The sequence below is a fragment of the Aegilops tauschii genome, chromosome 4 (assembly GCF_002575655.3).
Source record: "Aegilops tauschii subsp. strangulata cultivar AL8/78 chromosome 4, Aet v6.0, whole genome shotgun sequence".
Lineage (NCBI taxonomy): Eukaryota > Viridiplantae > Streptophyta > Magnoliopsida > Poales > Poaceae > Aegilops > Aegilops tauschii.
In genome coordinates, this window is record NC_053038.3 from 309,832,003 (window position 1) to 309,856,588 (window position 24,586).

Below are 24,586 nucleotides of genomic sequence, written 5' to 3' on the forward strand. Positions count from 1 at the left end.
TCTAGTGCTTCACTTATACATTTTTAGAGCACGGTGGTGGTTTTATTTTATAGAAATTATTTATCTCTCATGCTTCCTTATATTATTTTGAGAGTCTTTTAGAACAGCATGGTAATTTGCTTTGGCTATAAAATTAGTCCTAATATGATAGGCATCCAAGATGGGTATAATAAAAACTTCCATATAGAGTGCATTGAATACTATGATAAGTTTGATACTTGATAGTGTTTTGAGATATAAAGGTGGTAATGTTAGAGTCATGCTAGTTGGGTAATTGTGGAATTGAGGAATACTTGTGTTGAGGATTGCAAGTCCCGTAGCATGCACGTATGGTGAATGTTGTGTGACAAATTTGAAGCATGGGGTGTTCTTTGATTGCTTTCCTTATGAGTGGCGGTCGGGGACGAGCGATGGTCTTTTCCTACCAATCTATCCCTCTAGGAGCATGCGCGTAGTGCTTAGTTTTGATGACTTGTAGATTTTTGCAATAAGTATGTGAGTTCTTTATGACTAATGTTGAGTCCATGGATTATACGCACTCTCACCCTTCCATCATTGCTAGCCTCTTCGGTACCGTGCATTGCCCTTTCTTACCTCGAGAGTTGGTGCAAACTTTGTCGGTGCATCCAAACCCCGTGATATGATACGCTCTATCACACATAAGCCTCCTTATATCTTCCTCAAAACAGCCACCATACCTACCTATTATGGTATTTCCATAGCCATTCTGAGATATATTGCCATGCAACTTACCACCGTTCCGTTTATTATGACACGCTCCATCATTGTCATATTGCTTTGCATGATCATGTAGTTGACATCGTATTTGTGGCAAAGCCACCTTCATAATTCTTTCATACATGTCGCTCTTGATTCATTGCATATCCCGGTACACCGCCGGAGGCATTCACATAGAGTCATATTTTGTTCTAAGTATCAAGTTGTAATTCTTGAGTTGTAAATAAATAGAAGTGTGATGATTTTCATTATTATAGCATTCTCCCATGTGAGGAAAGGATGATGGAGACTATGATTCCCCCACAAGTCGGGATGAGACTCCGGACGAAAAAGAGAGGCCAAAGAAGCCCAAATAAAAACAAAGAGGCCAAAGAAGCCCAAAAAATGAGAGAAAAAGGGAGAAGGGACAATGTTACTATCCTTTTTTTTCCACACTTGTGCTTCAAAATAGCACCATGATCTTCATGATAGAGAGTTTCTTATTTTTCACTTTCATATACTAGTGGGAATTTTTCATTATAGAACTTGGCTTGTATATCCCGATGATGGGCTTCCTCAAAATGCCCTAGGTCTTCGTGAGCAAGCAAGTTGGATGCACACCCACTTAGTTTCTTTTGATGAGCTTTCATATATTTATAGCTCTAGTGCATCCGTTGCAGGGCAATCCCTACTCCTCGCATTGACATCAATTGATGGGCATCTCCATAGCCCATTGATTAGCCGCGTCAATGTGAGACTTTCTCCTTTTTTGTCTTCTCACATAACCCCCATCATCATATGCTATTCCACCCATAGTGCTATGTCCATGGCTTGCGCTCATATATTGCGTAAAAGTTGAAAGAGTTTGAAAAGGATAAGTAGGAAACAATTGCTTGGCTTGTCATCGGGGTTGTGCATGATGGGAGCATTTTGTGTGACGAAAATGAAGCATGGCCAAACTATATGATTTTGTAGGGATAAGCTTTCTTTGGCTATGTTATTTTCATAAGACATAATTGCTTGGTTAGCATGCTTGAAGTATTACTATTTTTATGTCAATATTAAAACTTTGTCTAGAATCTTTTGGATCTAAACATTCATGCCACAATAAAGAGAATTACATTGAAAATTATATTGGGTAGCATTCCACATAAAAAATTCTGTTTTATCATTTACCTACTCGAGGACGAGCAGGAATTAAGCTTGGGGATGCTTGATACGTCTCCAACGTATCTATAATTTTTGATTGTTCCATGCTATTATATTATCTGTTTTGGATGTTTAATGGGCTTTATTATGCTCTTTTATATTATTTTTGGGACTAACCTATTAACCGAAGGCCCAGTGCAAATTGCTATTTTTTGCCTATTTCAGTGTTTCGCAGAAAAGGAATATCAAATGGAATCCAAACGGAACGAAACCTTCGCGAGGATCTTTTCTAGAACAAGCGCAATCCAGGAGACTTGGAGTGGAAGTCAAGGAAGCAACAAGGCGGTCACGAGGCAGGAGGGCGCGCCCAGGGGGTACGCGCCCCCCACCCTCGTGGGCCCCTCGTAGCTCCACCAACCTACTTCTTTTGCCTATATATACTCTTATACACTAAAAACATCCAGGGGAGCCATGAAACCACTATTCCACCGCCGCAACCTTCTGTACCCGTGAGATCCCATCTTGGGGCCTTTTTCGGCGATCTGCCGGAGGGGGATTCGATCACGGAGGGCTTCTACATCAACACCATAGCCTCTCCGATGATGTGTGAGTAGTTTACCACTGACCTTCGGGTCCATAGTTATTAGCTAGATTGCTTCTTCTCTCTCTTTGGATCTCAATACAAAGTTCTCCTCGATGTTCTTGGAGATCTATTCGATGTAATACTCTTTTGTGGTGTGTTTCTCGAGATCCGATGAATTGTGGGTTTATGAACTTGATTATCTATGAATATTATTTGGTTATTCTCTGAATTCTTATATGCATGATTTGATATCTTTGCAAGTCTCTTCGAATTATCGGTTTAGTTTGGACTACTAGATTGATCTTTCTTGCAATGGGAGAAGTGCTTAGCTTTGGGTTCAATCTTGCGGTGTCCTTTCCCAGTGACAGCAGGGGCAGCAAGGCACGTATTGTATTGTTGCCATCGAGGATAAAAAGATGGGGGTTATATCATATTGCTTGAGTTTATCCCTCTACATCATGTCATCTTGCCTAATGCGTTACTCCGTTCTTATGAACTTAATACTCTAGATGCATGCTGGATAGCGGTCGATGTGTGGAGTAATAGTAGTAGATGCAAAATCGTTTCGGTCTACTTGACACGGACGTGATGCCTATATTCATGATCATTGCCTTAGATATCATCATAACTATGCACTTTTCTATCAATTGCTCGGCAGTAATTTGTTCACCCACCGTATATATGCTATCTTGAGAGAAGCCACTAATGAAACCTATAGCCCCCGGGTCTATTTTAGATCATATTAGTTTATTATCAACTTGCCAATTTCTGTCGCCGTTTATTTTGCAATCTTTACTTTCCAATCTATACAACAAAAATACCAAAAATATTTATCTTATTATCTTTATCAGATCTCACTTTTGCAAGTGGCCGTGATGGGATTGACAACCCCTTAATCGCGTTGGTTGCAAGGTTCTTGATTGTTTGTGCAGGTACTAGCTGACTCGCGTGTAGTCTCCTATTGGATTGATACCTTGGTTCTCAAAAACTAAGGGAAATACTTACACTACTTTGCTGCATCACCCTTTCCTCTTCAAGGGAAAACCAACGCATGCTCAAGAGGTAGCAAGGTGCTATACAAACGTTTTTTAACCCCTTTCCGTGACGGCATTCTGAACCGTTGCCTAGTGAGTGACTGCGATAGGGGGGGGGGTCCTTCCCACACGACCCAAAAACCGTCGGGGATAGGGAGCCTTGGTGCATATATATAGTTGTCCCTACTTGTTTGTGCTCGCATTGCCATTAAAGTCGGTATTCTGTGGTGCTACTTTTACGATGCGCGGCCCATCACGAACGGTTCACGATTATAGAACATGTATGATAAGCAGACAATCACACACATTCACTTTTCCCGAACTGTGTGCGATAACTAATTAAGAAGATTAGCTAATGGTCATACGAGTGTCATATAGGATTACGAAATGTCGGACCGTTGTAACATCGTCATACATGATAACTATTGCACACACTATTCTGTGGTGCAACGTTTATGATGCGTAATACATCAGAAACGGTTCATGGTTGCAAATCGTGTATGATAAGGCACCTATCACAAAGGTTTAGTTTGCCCGCACCGTTTGTATTATTGTCTGACATCACACACGGTTTGCAAACGGCAACTGTGTGCATGCTCCCACACGTTTCCTCTCTGTGAACCATGTCGGATTATGGTTTATATCACAAACGTTTGTGTTTTACCGACCATGTGCGCCGTAACGACCTGTGGAGCGTAACTTCACCGTAACGTAATTGCTGCTATTTCAAATTGTACCGAATTTGAATTTGAAAGTATGCTATAGCTGTATTCATATCCATCAGGTTCAAACAACAAATGCATTATTCGATTCACAGGTACATATGTTCAAGAATTACATAAGAACCAAATAAAGAATGATGAACCACAGTTGTATACTTGTACTATTAAAGACAGTAAAGAAAGAGGCGAAATACATTCTGGTTGCTGAACAAGTGAAAGTGCAACTAATCCCTGGGTGGTTTTGGTAATTCTTAACAACATACAGCTCATTGAACTAATACTATTTCAAGATGATCATTTCAGAAAGTTTAATGATTGGCATGGCATGGACTAGAGATGTGGACCCCTCAAAATGTTAAGGACACATATTGGCAAAAGCTCAAGATTCTACATTTTCATTTTAGTGATCCAAGATCACATTGAGTCCATAGGAAAAGCAAATACTATTAAAAGGGGATGAGGTGTTGCTTAATGGCTTGCTTGCTCAAAATGCTTAGTGATATGCTCCCAAAGCCCTCAACCTCTTTCTCAATCCCACATATGTCCTAAACCTAAAGTCAAACTTGGCCCCACCGATTTGATCTATCCGGCGCCACCGAGTTCTATTGACATAGCCATAGCCAGAAACCCTAATCAGTTCGGTCTCACCAATAGGGATCTCAGTCTCACCAAGATGGGATTGCAAGTTCTCTATTTCCCTTCGTAACGTTTCGGTCTAACCGAAATGAGCGATCGGTCCCACCGAGTTCGCAATGCAAACTCTCTGTTCCCTTTTCGTAACGTTTCGGTCTTACCGAAATGAGCGATCGGTCCCACCGAGTTTGCCTGACCAACTCTCTGTTTGCCTATTACTGAAATCGGTCTCACCGAGTTCATGTGATCGGTCTCACCGAGATCAAGTTATGCCCTAACCCTAGCACATCGGTCCCACTGAAAAGCCTAACGTTCACATTTGGAACTGAATCGGTCTGACCGAGTTTCACTATTCGGTCCCATCGAGTTTGGTAAATTGTGTGTAACGGTTAGATTTTGTGTGGAGGCTATATATACCCCTCCACCCTTCCTCCATTCGTGAGGAGAGCCATCAGAACGTGCCTACACTTCCACTACTCATTTTCTGAGAGAGAACCACCTACTCATGTGTTGAGACAAAGACATTCCAATCCAACCACAAGAATCTTGATCTCTAGCCTTCCCCAAGTTGCTTTCCACTCAAATCATCTTTCCACCATATTCAAATCTGTGTGAGAGAGAGTTGAGTGTTGGGGAGACTATCATTTGAAGCACAAGAGCAAGGAGTTCATCATCAACACACCATCTATTACCTTTTGGAGAGTGGAGTCTCCTAGATTTGTTAGGTGTCACTTGGGAGCCTTCGTCAAGATTGTGGAGTTGAACCAAGGAGTTTGTATGGGCAAGGAGATCGCCTACTTCGTGAAGATCTACCCTAGCGAGGCAAGTCCTTCATGGGTGATGACCATGTTGGGATAGACAAGGTTGCTTCTTCATGGACCCTTCGTGGGTGGAGCCCTCCGTGGACTCGCGCAGCCGTTACCCTTCGTGGGTTGAAGTCACCATCAACGTGGATGTACGATAGCACCACCTATCGGAACGACGCCAAAAATCTCCATGTCTATATTGCGTTTGGTCCCTTCAAACTCCTCCCCTTTACCTTCATATGCAATGATTTACATTCTACTGCTATACTCTTAGAATTGCATGTGTAGGTTGATTGCTTGACTTGTGCTAAGTTGCTAAAATCTGCCAAGACTTAAAATGGGAAAAGGCTAGATTTTTATTTGGTCAAGTAGTCTAATCACCCCCCTCTAGACATACTTTCGATCCTACAAGTGGTATCAGAGCTTAGGTCTCCCTTTGCCTTGATTTCCATAGTTTTGGTGATCATAGCCTTGGTTTCACAACCTAGGAGAGTAAGGCGTCTAGCAAAATTACCACCGTAGATGTCCTTACTTTGATGGTACTAATTTTGCTAGTTGGAAGCATAAGATGAAAATGCCTATTCTTGGACATAACCCCGCCGTTTGGGCTATTGTGTGTATTGGCTTGCAAGGTGAATTCTTCGATGGGAGAGAACCGAATCGTGAAGCGACCGCGGAAGAATTGAAGATGTTGCAATACAATGCTCAAGCTTGCGATATCCTCTTCAACGGATTGTGCCCCGAAGAATTTAACAAAATCAGCCATCTTGAGAATGCTAAGGAAATTTGGGATACTTTGATTGATATGCACGAAGCTACCGACTCCGTCAAGGAATCCAAATTGGATGTGCTTGAAAGTCAGCTTGACAAGTTCGAAATGAAGGATGGTGAAGGTGTCGCTGAAATGTACTCTAGGCTTGCTCTCATCACAAATGAGATTGCGGCTAAGGAAGTGAAGAGATGACCGACAAATTCATCATCAAGAAGATCCTAAGAGCCTTGGATGGAAAATATGAGACCGTGTGCACTTTGGTCCAAATGATGCCCAATTACAAAGATCTCAAGCCAACCGAAGTCATTGGAAGAATTGCTGCTCATGAGATGTCACTCAAGGATAAAGAAGAGCTTCACAACAAGTCTAGTGGTGCTTACAAAGCCTCATGTGATGCTCCTACATCATCAAGTGAGAAACAAGCCTTCAATGAAGAATTGAGCCTAATGGTGAAGAACTTAAACAAGTTCTACAAGAGTAGAAGCAAAGAAATAAGTTCCAAGTCAAGGTCCTACAATGACAAAAGATCTAGTCGTGAGCGTAATTGCTACAATTGTGGAAGACCCGGGCACTACTCCAATGAGTGTACGACTCCCTACAAAAGAAGAGAAGAATCACCTAAAAGGAGAAGCAATACAGAAGAATCAGCTCCAAGAGAGAGGAGTAGATATGATCGTTATGAACGAAGAACCTCTCGCAGAAGCAAGGATTCGGAAAGGAAGGACAAGTCATCAAGGAGCTATACAAAACGAAGACATCAAGATCATGTTGGTGAATGGGTATCCGGCTCCGACTCCGACCACCACTCTGAGAGAAGTTATCACTCCGACTCAGAATATACTCAAGATGAAGGTGTTGCCGGTCTAGCACTTGTGTCAACCAACTCCTATGACATTTTTGATTCATCAAATGAAGGAATTGGAAGATGCCATGGCTAAAGGCCCAAAGGTATCACACCCGAGTATGTTGATTTCAATAGTGATGAAGATGATTTGCTAGGTGATGATGATTTACTTGTTGACAACTCTAGTGATGAAAAATATGATGAACTTGCTATTAATCATGCTAATCAAGATAAAACGAATGACGATGATAAGAAGGAGATTGAGCATCTAACTAAATAACTAAACACTCTTAAGTTAGCTCATGAAACTACCTTAGAAGATCATCGAGAGCTTTTAAAGACTCATGAGAAGCTACGCTTTGAAAAGCTCAACCTAGAGCAAGAGCATGGGTTCTTAAAAGCAATCAATGATGGTCTTCGTAAGAAAATTTCTTCTTACATTGCCAAGTGTTTACTCTTGTCTACTTACATGCCACAAGTAAAAATCTAGTAACAAGAATAAGAAAGATTCTTCATCTAGTAGTAACAATAATCATGCTAAATCCAATATTGTTGCTGCTAGTAGTTCTCTTGATTCCACTAATGATTCTCTTGGCCAAGTTACACTTGAGCAAGAAAATAGCCTATTGAAGGGAATTATAGAGAAAGGTGTTTACAAGATCCTTGCCGGAAGTAAGCAATTTGAGGAAATTATACGCAAGCAAGGAAGGCACCAGAAGAATCAAGGTGTTGGTTTTGAATGAAAGTTCAATGCCAATGGAGTTGAGTGGGAAGAACATCAATACCCCAAGACTAAGTTTGTTCCTCAACAAGAGAAGTATGATCCTACTTCCTTCAAGGGGACACAAGCTCAAGATGATCTTCCACCACAAGACCACAAGCAAAAAGGCAAGGACAAGCTTCAAGAGGAAATTGATGCATTTGAAGAAGCTCCCAAGGCCTTGGTCAAGTGGGTTCCCAAGACTACATCAAGTTCTACTTCATCAAGTACGACAACAACTCAAAGGATTCCCATCAAGTTGATGTGGATCCCGAAGAAGAAGAACTAGATAGTTCTTGAGGGTGACTCCGCCAACATACTTCACTCACATCATTTTGGCGAGAACATGTGCAAACAACTTCTACATCTTGCACTAGTTCAAGGAGTCACAAACCCTCTTGTTGGTAAGACAAGGGACAAGGTAACCTAATACTTTCATGGACATCATCTTGTATGTACTTCACTCTATGTCTATGGATATCCTTGTTTGTTTCTTGTGGGACTAACCCATGTAGGTATTGAAAGTGCAACTCACTCCAATGGATTGCTCCAAGTGATCTACATCAACATTGAGCATCCACATCTTCAACATCTACATGAAGTCATCATCGACAAAACCCAATGTTAGTTCATCCCTCTTAGGGGGGATATCACATCTAGGGGGAGCTTTACTCTAAGAATTGAGCTAAAGCAACTCTAATGGTGTGAATACAACAATGCTTTATGTAAAAGTGGCAACCCCACTTGTGCTTAAACGATGAGTATGACCTAAGATCAAATGTTCTCATTTGACTCCTCAGTCAATATACTCTTATATAGATGACCTAGTCATCGCCAATTGCTTGATAGATGCTAGAGTGTTTGTGCATGCTTTGCCACATATTTCATTTGCCATCTTATTGTGTGAGCATGTTGATTGCATATTTTTTTTCATTCGAGGACATCCATTTGTTGCTTTGATTGTTCGGTCTTTTTGTTTTGCCAAATGGATGGACAAGAATGCCTAAGAACTTACTCTAGCTATCTATTCTTTTCTCATCTCAAACTCTATTCATGCTACATCACAAAGTTTGATCAAGTCAGATTCGAACCCTCCTGGTGAGGAGCACTCGGAGCCACCGATTCGTCATAGACTTAAACTTCCAAAACCTCTCTGTGTATTTTGGTCTGACCGATTCATCCCTTTCGGTCATACCGAGTTCATTGAGTTGATCTAGGTTTTCAATCTCGGTGCAACCGATTAGATCAGTTCGGTCACACCGAGTTGCAGTAACCGCTTGCGATTCTGCATCTCGGTGCCACCGAGTCGTTCCACTCGGTCACACCGATAGGGTCAGGATATATATACCCATGGGTCAATTTTGGAAATTCCTCCGAAACCCTTCGCCCGTGCATATCCTGCTTTGCCGACTCGAGTCTCCGGATTGTCTCCTCATCGCCAGCGACCTCCTGCTGCTGGTCTCCGCTGCTGTCAACGGGAATCTTCACCGCCGTTGCCACCGTAGCGAGCTCATCGCCAAGTTAGGGTATGAGTTCGATCCTTTGTGCTTTCTGTCGGGTGGTTGGTGCGACATATGCCAAAGGATGGCTTATCATTGTGGGAGCCAATAAAACGTCGCCGGTGCCTGGAAACGGGATGAGGCGAAGACATGCACGCCGGCGAATCTTACCCAGGTTCGGGGCTCTCCGAGGAGATAACACCCCTAGTCCTGCTCTGCGGGGTCTTCGCATGATCACTAGCTCGATAAAGAGTAGCTACAATCGCTCCTAGAGCTGTTGGGATCAAGGGAGAAGAAGAACAAGGCTAGCTCTTGCTTCTCTCTATCTATGATGTGTGTGCGTGTGCTATGCTTGGAAGCCAAACATGCAGAGGTGCCAACCCTTTGCATGGGTGCTCCGGGGGGTTTATATAGGCCTACCCCCCGGGGGTACAATGGTAATCCGACTGGGAACTGGCCCCAGCCGTCAGTGTCTACGCCTGCCGGCTCCTCCGCCGGCTGCTGGGTCCCGCCGGCTGGTGGGTCCCGCCGGCTGCCGGCTACTCGGTCGGCAGGCCGGCCCCACCGCCTAGGGTCTTGTCGGCGGCTGCTTACTGTAGCCGCGCCTCTGATGATGAGGGCTTTGTCGAGGTAAGCGTGGCTACAGTGGTCCGCGTCGGGGGCTATCACTGTAGCCTCGCCTCGTCTTGTCTCCTTAAATGGGCTCCTGCTTCGAGGAAGGGAGTCGCCGGCTTCTGGAGGCCGGCTATGCTCCTGGCCGACTAGGAAAGGCCGGGCCGCCTTCACGCCTCCCTCTGGCTGAAGGGGCCCGCAGTCCTTGGGCCGTGCAGGAGTGGGTCGTGGATGACATCGTAGCTGGCGTGGCTACAGTGCCCGGCCGCACGGGAGACATCCCTCCCGTACGGCCTCCTGTAACCATGCCTGCCTCGGGCTTCGGGGGTCGTGGGCCGCACTGTGGCCATGCCCCGTCAGGTCATCGTTATGTAGGGGCGGTTGTGGTCTCGGCCGGCTTCTAGGAGTCGGCGTTTCTCTTGGCCGGCTTCTTGGAGTCGGCGAGGCTGGGTCGCCTTCCGGGAGTCGGATTTAGTGGTAGCCGGCCCGGGAAGGCGGCCCAAATGCTTGGAGTGCTTGAAGGCCCAAAGGCCTGATAAATTTTCTGAAGAGCCAGGGGTAGCCGGTTTGGCTACCCGTGGCCACTTACTCCGACAGTAGTCCCCGAAGCTGATCGGGCTTCGAGGTGGAGTAGGGTTCGAGAAGCTCGAACAGCTTCCCATCGCGACAAGCCGGCAGCTGGGAGCCGGCCTTGGTCAGGCACGTCGCCTGAGCCGAAATCTTCTGGAGTCGGAGGGCGGGAACCCGCTGGCATGTGCGCCGGGCTGCGGGCCGGCCACGGGCCGACGGCGCGCCACGTAGCCGGAAAGCCTGCCAGCCCACGCGCGAGACGGGACGTTGCCGCAGAGAGGGGGCCCGCCACGTCCGCGCCCCAGCCCAGGCGCGGATCTTTTGTATCCCGGAACCGCCCGCATGTTCCGTGCGGCAGTTTCGGCTCGCACTTATGCGTAATAAACGCGAGACGTGGGGGGAGTGGGCGCAGTTAATCCCACGTCTCCCCCCACGTCCGGCCTCTTCGGCCGCGTGAGGCTATAAGTAGGGGGAGGTGGAGGGCGGCAGACCCTCGCACGCTCCTCCTACTCCCTTCGTCTTCTCGCCTTGCTCGTTCCTGCGACAGCGCCTCGCCGCCGCGCTCTTCCTTCACACGCTCCTCCGCCGCCGTGCTGGCTTCCGCCATGCCTCCCCACGTAGAGCAGCTTGGCGGGGATTGGGATGGCTCCATCGTCCACAACGACCACATCGACTTCCTCCGCGACACACGGCGTCTGCCCAGTGCGGACAAAGTGGAGGTCCGCCTCGCGCCGGAGAAAGAAATCAGGCCAGCGCCGCGGGATGGCGAGCGGGTGGTCTTCCGCTCGCACTTCCTGCGCGGCTTCGGCCTGCCAGTGAGCGCCTTCTTCCGCACCTGGCTGGACTTCTATCAGCTCCAGCCGCACCACCTCACCCCCAACGCGGTGGTGCTGCTGTCGGCCTTCGTCACCCTGTGCGAGGGCTATCTCGGCGTCCTCCCCACCCTTGAGCTCTGGGGGGAGTTCTTCCAGTCGAAGCTGGGTACGCGCAGCAAGGGCGTGCCGGCCCACACTGGTGCCTTCATCGCGTCGCGGAGATCGGGCGCCGACAACCCCTTCCCCGTCATCACGCTGATCCAATCGGTGAAGAAGTGGCAGAAGTCATACTTCTACGTGCGGAACATCGCTCCACGGGGCGACTACGTCAACCTGCCGGCTTACGTAGCCGGCCAGCCGGCGGGGAGGCTGCCCCAGTGGTCCTTCCGGGCGGTGACGCTGTCGCAGGGAGGAAACGCCGCCATCGCCCGCCTGCGGGTGATGGTCCAGACGGAGGGCCTGACGGGGCCCGACCTCCTGGCCGCGTTCGTCACGCGCCGGGTCCTCCCGCTCCAGAGCCGGCCTCATCTGATCTGTCAGATGAGCGGCCAGCTCGATCCGAGCCGGATGTGTACCAAGGAGATGCCGCAGGCCGACGCTGCCGACATGGTGAACTACCTCGCCAACTGCCAGCTTCCCGACGACTGGCAATTCGGCAAGGAGCCATACAGCCGCGCCAATCCTCCGCCTACGGTACGCTCCCCTTCTCTTTTTCTCTTTGTCGCCGAGTTCCTCCGGGCCGACTCTAACTCAGTCGGCTCGCTCTTTTGACAGAATCCTCTGCTTCGGCCGGCCGGCGGGGCGGACGTGGAGCGCCGCTTCGCCCCCGACCGGACCGAGCACGACCAGGAGGACCCCGATCTGGGGGCGGTCCATATGGAGGAAGCCGCCGAGCCGGCTGGTGGCCAAGCCGGCGGCGAAGCAGGCGGCGCCGGGTTCACCGCGACCTTCGACGATTGGCCGGACGAGGATGAAGCCGAAGTCGTCCCGCCCCGCCAGCCAGCCTCCGGACGCGGCGCGGGCTCCTCCAGCGCGCAACCTGCTCGGGGTAGAGGCCAGAAACGTCGCGCCACCCAGGGCATGTTCGGTAGCCGGACGAAGAAGCCGAGGGGTGGGGCGGCAGCCACCAGGCGGGAAGAAGCGGCCGCGAAGGCGGCTCGCTTCCGCAAAGTGATGAAGCAGCCGCAGGCTGTGTCAGCGTAAGCTTTCTTTCTTTCTGTGTATTCTCCTTCTTTCTTTTCTTGGGTGGTCTTCTGAACCTTTGTCTTCTTTTCTTTGATCAGAGCTCCACTGTCACTCGAGCGGGCGGCTGCCGGCTCCGTTGTCGAGTCGCCAGGGGGCTCTGGGAGCACCATCCGCCGCGTAGATCCCTGCGCCGCCCTCCTGGAGGCGACGGAAAGGAACACGCGGGAGGTGCGGGAGGAGCAGGAAGCGCGGGAGGCGGAGGCACGGAAGGCAGCCGCCGCCCAGGCAGCTCGGGACGAGGAGGCGGCGAAGGCGCTCGCCGAGGCTGCAGCCAAGGCCCAGGCAGAGGCCGAGGCCGAAGCGGCGGCAGGGGAGGCCATGGCGCCCGGGGACGCGGATCCCTCGCCAGGGGGAGCCAGCGGTTCCCAGCCGGGTCTGGGCGGGAGCGGCGACGACGTCATCTTCGTGAGGGAGGCGCCGAGGCCGACTCCTCCGACTAGGGAGGCCCAAGGCGGTCAGACCGAGCCTGCGCTCGCACGGTCGGCGGAAGGCGAGCCGGCCGCGGGAGCTGAGGTGGCAGTCCGGGTTCCGCCAAGCCGGCGCGCAGGGAAGGCCGCGTCGGAGCCGCATAAGGCGGCGTCGGAGCCACGGCCGGCCGTGGGCTCCAGCTCGTCGGCCCGAGACGCGGAGGCGGCCAGCGCTACCTCCGGGTGGACGCCAGGCGGAGGGACAGCCGTGGTGAACATCGCTGCACAAGACGTCCGGACCCGGCTCCAGAACCAAGCCACGACGCTGAGGCAGTTCACCGACGAATTCCTCGCCACGCGGGCAGCCATCCGGGTTCGTATTCTCAATTTTGCCCTTGACTTTTCTCGTGGGGACGCGTCAGCGCACCCACTAGGTGTAGTCCCCGAGTTCCGAGTCGGCTGCTGAGCAGGCGGCTTGGAACTTCTTGGTGGATTTGCCTTTGCTATTTTTGTTCTTACTTCGGTCTTCTGTCCATCTTGCAGGACTACCACAACCTCCGAGCGGCCGCTTTCAACTCCCAGGCTCGGGAGCTGATGCAGAAGACCGCCGATCTCACTGAAAGCCGAGGTATGTGACTTGATCTCTATCTCATGTGGGGGCGCGTCAGCGCACCCACTGGGTGTAGTCCCCGAGATTCGGGCCGACTGCTGAGCAGTCGGCTCGGATCTTCCTTGATGATTTCTCATTGTTCTTCTTCTTCTGTCTCTGCAACGGCCAACGCCAGTCTGAGGGCACAGCTGGGGGAGTCCCAGACTGCTCTTCGTGCCAAGGACGTGGAGCTCGCCGCCTTGGTGCAGGAGCACGACCGCCTGGTCAAGAAGCTGGCCGACCAGGAGGAAAGCCACAAGGCGGCGCCGAAGGCCGCGCAGGACCGCGAAGCCGCCCTCCAGGCCGAGTTCGAGACGGAGGCGGCCGCCTGGGACGGAGCCAGGCAGACTCTGGTCTCCGGCTATGGCCAGATTGAGGATCTGGTTGACGGTAAGTCGTCTACCCCTTCGTCCTTTCTTGCCATCTGTCATTTTGACTTGTTTTTCTGACTTGGGGTTCTTCTTTTCTTTTCTGCGCAGAGTACTTCCCCGGCTATTCCACTGCCGCCAACCAGGCCATCGAAGCTCGTCGCCAGGCGAAGAGGCAAGCCGGCTTCGAGATTTCGCCGACTGCCGGCCGCTCGCTGGAGGAGCAGCTCCTGGCGATACAGGCTCGTATCCAGCCGGCTCACAGGCTGCTCCGCCGGCTTCAGCGTGCCGGGTCGCAGGTCCTGGCCGCCCTCTGGCCCGGCCAAGTGATCCCGCGCACTCCCAGTCGGACCGCCGACTGGCTGGAGGTGGCCGTCGGGCGCTTCGAGGCTTGGAAGGCGTCAGCGGCTCGCTCCGGCGCCGGGCGGGCGCTGGAGTTCGTCAAGGCCTGGTACCCAGGCCTGAATCTGGACCAGCTGGCCACCTGGCGGCAGCAAGCCGACGCGGAGCTGGAGCCGGCGCGGCCGGCCATCATTCGACGGGCTTCGGCAATCGCCGACTACACCGACACCAACGTCTTCGCCCCCGAGGTGGACGACAATGGAGTCGCCCAGCCGGAAGATTGGTTCGGGCTGGACCCAGCGTGCGGCGAGGACTCGGCGGAGGAGATCGACTCCAGCGACGAGGGCGAAGAGGAGGAGGAGGAGGGTGAAGACGTCGAGCCGGCTGGTGGAGCAGCCGGCCAGCCTGACCGCGCCTCCAGCAGTACGCTGCGTGCGAGTGCGTCTCCTGTTGCGGGAGGCGGTCAAGCCGGGACCAGCTAGGCGGCCACTCCTTCAGCCGGCGAGCTGCCTTCACCAACCAAGTCGGCCTTCGCGCCTTTGTCTTCTTTCTTTTGTTTCCTGTCTTGTTACTTTTGAACAATGTTTTTGGTTAAGTCTGCGCAGTTCCACCCACTGGGTGTATTGAAACTCAAGTCTGTTGCCGCCTATCGGGGGCTTTTATGTATATAAGTTATGCAATCGGTCTTTCCTTGTACTTTCGCTTTTTGTCCTTCTGCTTTTTTCCTTTGCCACCCTCCCTTGGTTGCCTCCTCCCTAGTCAAACAGTTGCTCTGCAATCTGTAGCCGGGGAGTGCCTGGCCGATTGGGGAGGGGGAAGTACTTTTAGCTCGGTCGGACTTAAGCTAAGTTTTTAGGAAGCCGGCCGGCCGGCTGTTGTGACAGTCGGCAGGCGTATATAGAGGCCGTCTTTTTGCTATATAGGTTAGTTGTTCCTTAGCCGTTTTCGTGTGGGCGTCCTTTCTGTCTTCTCTCTTGCTAGTCGGACAGTCAGTTCTTTGAGCTGCGACTTTCAACAAGAGAGGACTGGGGAGCCGGCGCACTACTTTGCTGACTTCGGGAAGAACTTATAATATAGCTTAAGGCGGCCAGTCCCCGGGCCGACTAGTCGGACCCGGTGCCGGACAAGAATTCAAAATGTAATAAGACATTCATGGATATGACACTTGTCATCCATAGATAAATAAAAGGCAGTCCCCGAGTACTGTTCGGGGGGCCTGTTGGTTTGTAACTTAATACAAAAGGGGTAGCGTGATACATACTGCTTTTCAGCTGTAAAATCGTCTTAGGAGGTTTGCGTTCCATGGTCGCTCCGACTCCTTGCCGGAGTCGTCTCTCTTGCGTGCTCTTGGCTTTTGCGCGTCGATCAAGTAGTAGGAGTCGTTGCCGAGTGCCTTGCTGACGACGAAGGGGCCTTCCCAAGGGGCCGAGAGCTTGTGCTGGCCTGCTGTTCGCTGGATCAGCCGGAGCACAAGGTCGCCCTCTTGGAAGGATCTTGGCTTGACCTTGCGGTTGTAGTAGCGGCGCAGGCCTTGCTGGTAGATGGCGGACCGGCTGAGGGCTAACAGCCGGCCTTCTTCCAGTAGGTCGACGCCGTCTTCTCTTGCTTCTTTGGCTTCCTCCTCCGTGTACATGGTGATCCGAGGCGAGTCGAACTCGATGTCTGTTGGGATGACAGCCTCGGCACCGTACACAAGAAAGAATGGAGTGAAGCCGGTTGACTTGTTGGGTGTAGTGCGCAGACTCCAGAGGACAGCCGGCAGTTCTTCAAGCCAGCAGCCGGCCGATCGCTCCAGTGGTACAACCAGTCGGGGTTTGATGCCGGAGAGGATAAGTCCATTTGCTCGCTCGACCTGGCCGTTTGACTGCAGGTGGGCAACGGACGCTAAGTCCAGTCGGATGCCCTGTGTCGCGCAGAAACGTGCCAGTGCGCCTTTGGCGAAGTTCCTGCCGTTGTCGGTGATGATGCTGTGCGGCACGCCGTACCGAGTGGTGATGTCGGTGATGAATGTCACGGCAGTCGGCCCGTTCAGCTTCTTAATCGGCTTGGCTTCGATCCACTTTGTGAACTTGTCCACAGCAACGAGTAGATGTGTCAAGCCACCGCGGGCCGTCTTGAAAGGGCCTACCATGTCCAGTCCCCAGACGGCAAAAGGCCAGGTGAGGGGAATGGTCTTGAGGGCGGAAGTCGGCAGGTGTTGTTTGGAACTGAAGACTTGACACCCTCTGTAGCTCTTTACTATTTCTTTAGCATCCTCCAAGGCAGTCGGCCAGAAGAACCCATGGCGGAAAGCCTTGGCCACGAGGGATCTTGAGGCGGCGTGGTGGCCGCATTCGCCTTGGTGGATGTCTTTGAGGATTGCCACTCCTTTTTCTGGCTCGACGCAACGCTGGAAGACTCCAGTGACGCTGCGCTTCACAAGCTCCCTGTTGATTATTGTGTATGCTGCGGCTCGTCGTTGCACTAGTCTTGCTGCGATCTCATCAGTCGGCAGCTCTCTGCTGACTAGGAACTTGAGGATGGGCTGGGCCCATGAGGGAGCTGTGACTTCTTCTGCTGTTATCGTGGCCACCATGACTCGGGTGGGTGGGTTGGGTGTTGTGTTGGGGTTGACCACCACTTCTTGCGTCGTTGCAGTCCCCGGGCCGACTGCTGCAGTCCCCGGGCCGGGCTCTGAGGTCCCTGGGCCGGGTGCGACTACGTCAGTTCCGGGGCAGTCGTCGAAGTCCCCGTGCCGCCTGCGGGATTTCTTGAGCCGGATCCGGCTGTTTCTGGCGCAGGCGGTACGAAGATGGAGTCCGACTCTGGAGACGGCTTGATGGACGGCTTGAGGAGGCGTTGGAGGGAGACGCCAGTCGGTATGGCTTGTCGGGTGGAGCCGATCCGTGCTAGGGCATCTGCTTGGTCGTTGTCGGCCCTTGGCACATGAAGGAACTCGCACCCTTCGAAGTATCCGCTCATCTGCTGGACGAGGAAGCGGTAGCTCGCCATGTTCGCGTCCTTGGCGTCCCAATCACCAGATGATTGCTGGACCACTAAGTCGGAGTCGCCGTAGCACAGGATCCGGCGTATGCCGAGCTCTTTGGCTAGCCGGAGCCCATGTACGAGCGCCTCGTACTCGGCCACGTTGTTGGAGGCGGCGAAGTGGATCTGCAGCGTGTACTTGAGCTTGTCGCCTTTGGGAGAGGTGATGACGATGCCGGCTCCCAAGCCGGTGCGCATCTTGGACCCGTCAAAGTGCATCCGCCAATGGGTAGAGTCGGGAGCCGGCGGTAAGTACTGGGTCTCGGCCCAGTCGACGAGGAAGTCGGCCAATGCTTGCGACTTGATGGCGGTGCGGGGTTGATAGAAAATCGTGTAAGGCGCCAAGGCAATGGCCCATTTGGCCACCCGGCCGGATGCATCCCGGCTGCCTATGATCTCGGCGAGCGGGGCAGTGCACACGACCGTGATGGGGTGCTCTTGGAAGTAGGGCTTCAATTTCTTGGCAGCGAAGTACACCCCATAGCACATCTTCTGGTAGTGCGGGTAGTTTTGCTTTGAGCTGGATAGTACTTCGCTGAGATAGTAGACCGGCCTCTGGACCAGCTGGGCTCGGCCTTCCTCCGGGCGCTGGACCACAACAACAGTGCTGACGACTCGGCTTGTCGCGGCGATGTAGAGAAGCATGGGCTCCTTCTCAGTCGGCGCAGCCAGGACGGGCGGAGTGGTCAACATTTTCTTCAACTCATGGAAGGCTTGGTCGGCTTGATCATTCCACTCAAAGTGAGTGGACTTCTTCATGAGTCGGTACAGGGGGCGGGCCTTCTCTCCTAGTCAGCTGATAAAACGGTTCAGGGAGGCTAAGCAGCCAGTGAACTTCTGCACATCTCGCAGCTTGGTGGGTATCTCCATCCTCTCGATGGCCTTGATCTTGACAGGGTTGCACTCAATGCCGCGTTCGGAGACCAGGAAGCCTAGCAGCTGGCCGGCTGGTACTCCGAACACGCACTTCTCGGGGTTGAGCTTGATCTGGAATCGGCGCAAGTTGGCAAATGTTTCCTTCAGGTCTTCCAGCAAGGTACCGCGCTTCTCTGTCTTCACCACAATGTCGTCTACGTAGACGTGGGCATTTCTGCCGAGTTGTTTCAAGAGACATTTCTGCATGCAACGCTGAAAAGTGGCACCGGCGTTTCTCAAGCCGAATGTCATTGTCAGGTAGCAGAAAGCTCCAAAGGGTGTGATGAAGGCAGTCTTCAGGCGGTCAGCTGGGTCCAACTTGATCTGATGATACCCTGAGTATGCATCCAAAAAACACAACAGCTCGCATCCGGCTGTAGAGTCTATCACTTGGTCAATCCGTGGCAAAGCAAACGGATCCTTTGGGCAGGCCTTGTTCAAGCTTGTGTAGTCTATACACATGCGCCACTTGTTATTCTTCTTCAAAACCAGAACTGGATTGGCAAGCCATTCCGGAAAGAACACTTCCATGATGAAGCCGGCTGCGAGGAGCCGGGCTATCTCTTCTCCCACGATTCTTCGCTTCTCTTCTGATAGTCGGCGGAGGGGTTGCTTGACCGGCTTCGCATCAGCTCGGACATGTAATTTGTGCTCGGCGAAATCCTTCGGGACACCCGGCATGTCCTTTGGGGACCATGCAAAGATGTCTCGATTCTCACGGAGGAAGTCGGCGAGCTCGCCTTCCTATTTACTGTCCAAGTTCGCCCCAATCACGGCGAACCTCTCCGGGTGCTCCGGGTCTAGAGGTATCTTCTTCGTCTCTTTTGCAGGCTGGAAGGAGCCCTGCGCATCACAGTCCTTGGGGTTGGGGGACAAGTTCGGCTGCTTGCCGGCCATGGCCACAACCCGTTCCAGCATCTTCTTCTCTTCCGCCACCACGAGGGACTCGGCCAGCCGGCTGCTGGCCATGGCACACTCGATGGACTTCTTGTAGTCGCCGGCTATCGTGATGATCCCTTTCGAGCTCGGCATCTTCATCTTCAGGTAGGCATAGTGGGGCACAGCCATGAACTTGGCCAAAGCAGGTCGGCCAAGCAGTGCATGATAGGGGCTTTCCAAATCCACCACCTCGAACCATATTGCTTCCCGGCGAAAATGATCTTTGTCTCCGAAGAGAACATCCATCTTGATCTTGCCGATTGGAGAGCAAGATAGGCCGGGTACGATACCATGGAAGACTGTGCGGCTCGGCATGAGCTGCTTCGCTTTGATGTTCAGCTTGTCCATGGTATCGCGGTACAGTATGTTGATACTGCTTCCGCCGTCTATCAGGACGCGGGAAAATCTGGCAGCTCGCCTCTCCGTCGCAAGGGTGACGTCCAAAACCATAGCATAGGAGCCAGGCGAAGGCATCACCTCTGGGTGGTCGGCCTGGCTCCAGCTGATGGGTTTTTCCGACCAGTGCATGAACTCGGCGGTGCTAGAGGCGACTGCGTTTACTTCTTGGTGCTGCCGGCGTCGGCTGCGCTTGTCGTCGACTGGACTTGTGAAGACGACGTAGGCGTCGTGCGCTTCGGGGAACTCGTCTTGGATGGCGCCGACTGCCGGCCGGGCCGCCGGCTACTGGGGAGCTGGAGGCGGCGGGCCGGGAGGCGGAGGCGGCACTATCCCTTCGCCCTTGGTGATGCGGGTGAGCCAGTGGCATTTCCGTGTTGTATGGTTGGATGGCTTCGCGCCGCTGTGGAACTTGCAGGGGGCATCGAGTGCTTGTTCGTAGGAGAAGGACGGCTGCCAGGGCGGCCGGCCTCCCTTCTTCTTGGGAGCGGGCCGCTCCTCGGGCTGCTCGTCTTCAACTGTGGCCACCTGCCGACTGGAGGAAGTCGGCATGGGGCCCTTGCGCTTGTGGTCGTTCTGGTAGGGGCGCCGGTTTGGGTCGCCAGCCGGCGTCTTGGGAGCCGGAGCGACTACCTTCCCCGAGGCGTCCACTCGGAGCTCGGTCTTCATGGAGGAGTCGGCAGTGGCGTACTTGTCGGCGGTGATCAGCAACTCATCGAGGGTAGCCGGCTCATCGCAGAGGAGTCGGTGCTTGAGGAGGGTGCCCTCTCGGCACCCGGCAGTGAAGTACTCGATGGCCTGGACCTCATGCACTCCCTCGCAGGAGTTGCGGAGCTCGGCCCATCGCGTGAGGTAGTCGCGGGTCGACTCGTTGGGCCCTTGGACGCAGAGGGAGAGCTGGCGAGGCTTGGGAGGCCGCTTGTAGGTGCTAGTGAAGTTGCGGACGAAAACCTCGGTGAAGTCCAGCCAGCTGTTGATGCTGTATGGCTTGAGGCTGTTGAGCCACGTGCGCGCCGTCCCTTGCAGCATCAAGGGGACGTACTTCACGGCGACGCGCCGATTGCCGTTGGCGATGCTGACGGCCGTGGAGTAGTCGATGAGCCAATCTTCCGGCTTCACCGAGCCGTTGTACTTGGGCGTGTCTCTGGGGAGCGAGAACCCTTTGGGGAAGGGCTCGTTGCGGATGCGGGGGCCAAAGCATGGCGGGCCGACATCGTCTTCTTCTTCTAACGCCAGGGATCGAGCAAGGCGGTCGATCCTGTGGCGGGCGTCACTCTCGCCGACTCCTTCTCGGCGGCCGAGTCGGTCGCCAAGAGTCGGATGTGTGATGGGCGGCGGAGTGAGGCGTCTTTCTCTTCGAGGCGGGGGAGGAGGCAGGTTTCCCTGATGTTCAACCGCCCGAGGGCGGCCTTCCGCGTCGCGCTCGATAGTGATGCGGGTCCGGCTGCGGCTGGCAGCCGGCTCCTTGTCTTTCTTCTGGCGCGTGCCGCTCGCAGTCGGCGAGCGGGACGTCGCGGCGTGCTCCCGGCGCGGGGGATGGCTATCAGCTCGGGCGCCGGCTTCGTGCCGTTCTGCAGCCGCGTCGATCAGCTGCTGGATCCGTCTTGTCATGTAGGGGAGCTCATCGGCTCCCAGCCCATTGAGCTCCTCTGCTGCCGCCTGAGCGGCTCGCAGATTCTCGAGCGGGGTGGCGTAGACGGGGCGATCCGCGCCCAGCATGCTGGCAACGGCTGCGCCGCGCTTCTACACGAAGCCAGCTCGGCTCGGGCCGCTCGGCGGCGGCGTCCCGGAGGCGGCGCGGTCGACTTCGCGCTGGTGGGCCTCGGTGAGGCGTCTCATCGAGGCTATCTTCTTGCTCTCCGTGATGAGGGCAAGACGGCGTGCCTCCAGGGTCTCGGCGTTGGGGTCGTCCGGGAGGGGGATGGAGAGGTCGTGCATCGCTGCTTGCTGAGCGTCGCGGGCGCTCCCGCCCGAGTTGGAGACGTGGCTGATGACCAGCACTTCAGTGACAGCGCTGCTGCTGCTGTCAGCTCGAGGGAGTGGGTCGTCGAAGACCACCACGTCGGTGGGGTAGGCGTCGAGCGACGCGGTGTCGGAGTCGATGAGCATCGGGTCGGTGGAGCCGACAGACTCCATGTCCGCAGCAGGCTCGCTGGAGACGTGAAGTTGGTCGAGGAGGCTGACGAGGCGGCTCTCGGAGTAGTCGGTGCCTGCGTCGGACGCAGGCTCGTCGGAGATGCGAGTCTCGCCGAGCAGATCGGCGAGGCGGCTCGCTGCGCAGGCGTCGTCGACGCCTTGCAGCGCGTCGGGGCAAGCGCCATCGGGCGCAGCAGGCTGGCTGCGCTCGCGGGGAAGGAAGAAGGTTCCCGTCCAGAACAGGTCTCCGGACGACGGTGCACCTGGCCCCACGGTGGGCACCAAATGTCGGGTGGTTGGTGCGACATATGCCAAAGGATGGCTTATCATTGTGGGAGCCAATAAAACGTCGCCGGTGCCTGGAAACGGGATGAGGCGAAGACATGCACGCCGGCGAATCTTACCCAGGTTCGGGGCTCTCCGAGGAGATAACACCCCTAGTCCTGCTCTGCGGGGTCTCCGCATGATCACTAGCTCGATAAAGAGTAGCTACAATCGCTCCTAGAGCTGTTGGGATCAAGGGAGAAGAAGAACAAGGCTAGCTCTTGCTTCTCTCTATCTATGATGTGTGTGCGTGTGCTATGCTTGGAAGCCAAACATGCAGAGGTGCCAACCCTTTGCATGGGTGCTCCGGGGGGTTTATATAGGCCTACCCCCCGGGGGTACAATGGTAATCCGACTGGGAACTGGCCCCAGCCGTCAGTGTCTACGCCTGCCGGCTCCTCCGCCGGCTGCTGGGTCCCGCCGGCTGGTGGGTCCCGCCGGCTGCCGGCTACTCGGTCGGCAGGCCGGCCCCACCGCCTAGGGTCTTGTCGGCGGCTGCTTACTGTAGCCGCGCCTCTGATGATGAGGGCTTTGGCGAGGTAAGCGTGGCTACAGTGGTCCGCGTCGGGGGCTATCACTGTAGCCTCGCCTCGTCTTGTCTCCTTAAATGGGCTCCTGCTTCGAGGAAGGGAGTCGCCGGCTTCTGGAGGCCGGCTATGCTCCTGGCCGACTAGGAAAGGCCGGGCCGCCTTCACGCCTCCCTCTGGCTGAAGGGGCCCGCAGTCCTTGGGCCGTGCAGGAGTGGGTCGTGGATGACGTCGTAGCTGGCGTGGCTACAGTGCCCGGCCGCACGGGAGACATCCCTCCCGTACGGCCTCCTGTAACCATGCCTGCCTCGGGCTTCGGGGGTCGTGGGCCGCACTGTGGCCATGCCCCGTCAGGTCGTCGTTATGTAGGGGCGGTTGTGGTCTCGGCCGGCTTCTAGGAGTCGGCGTTTCTCTTGGCCGGCTTCTTGGAGTCGGCGAGGCTGGGTCGCCTTCCGGGAGTCGGCTTTAGTGGTAGCCGGCCCGGGAAGGCGGCCCAAATGCTTGGAGTGCTTGAAGGCCCAAAGGCCTGATGAATTTTCTGAAGAGCCAGGGGTAGCCGGTTTGGCTACCCGTGGCCACTTACTCCGACACTTTCTCACTCCGATTCTTAGCACAAAGACATTCCATGATTCTTACCACGTATGAGATTACTCCATCCAACAAAAACTTCCTTTAGATTAGTTTTGATTCGAAAATTTAGGGTTAGGTTTCCGCCGAACTCATCTCGGACCGACCGAGTTGTAGAAATCGGTCTCACCGATTTGGCCTAGGCCATTGCACTTGTAATTTTCGGTCTGACCGAAACTTGCAAATCGGTGTGACCGAGTTCAACTCTCAGTGAAACCCTAGCAATCTCGGAGTCACCGAACTGTGTCTCGGTCTAACCGATCTCACTAGTTGAGACTCTAATATTGCTTCGGTGTCACTGAGTTTAACAAATCGGTAGCTCCGAAATGCTTTCTGTAGAAAACTAAAACTAAGTTTTTGACTCAATTGTTTTGCTAAATCTTTGCACTTTGTGATGCTCATCCACTCTATCTCAACTACATCTATTCACAGGGTCAGCTTTCGCTTGCAGTGTCAACAATGTCTGATCAAAGTGACAGCCAAAACAAGTCTGAGGAGCAAGTTAACTTGAGTGAGGGCACTAGTCCCTTTGGTAGCTCTGATGAGGGTAGCAGAAGCACCCCGAGCAACTTGCCCATGGTAGCAACAAGGACAAGGAGAAAGAGAAACTCAGGCTCTGAGGATGAAGACTATGTTGCTGCTAAGGAAGAAGTCAGCTCAAAGAAGAAAGTTGTCAAGAAAGAATTTGGCACAACAGCTTCAACTAAGCATGGTCTGAACAAGAAGGCTCCTGCCAAGAGAGTGCCCATGTCTAAGGACAAAGCCTCAGCCCTTGAAGCCTCCAAATCAACTGTTGGAGAGGCTGCTGGTGAGGGCAAGAAGAGAAAGGAAAGGGTCAAGAAGACCATGGCCAGAGTTATTGGCAGATCCTCTATGATGAGAGACCCAGCTCAGGATGAGGAAGAAGATGAAGAAGAGGATGCTGCACCAACACCTAAAGCTCAGAAGCTGATGGGGGATGCCATCAAGTCTGGGGCTGCTCCATCAAAGCCCAAGACTGCCCCCAAAGCTACTGCACAAGCCACCAAGTTTGCCCCCAAGAGATCCACCAGAAACATACCAGCTGCTGCGAAGAACAAGGCCCCAGTGCCTGAAATAGAAGAAGAAGAGGAAGCCCAAGTGCTCAGAAAGTTAAAGCCCAAGATCCCAGATCATGATGATACACATCCAG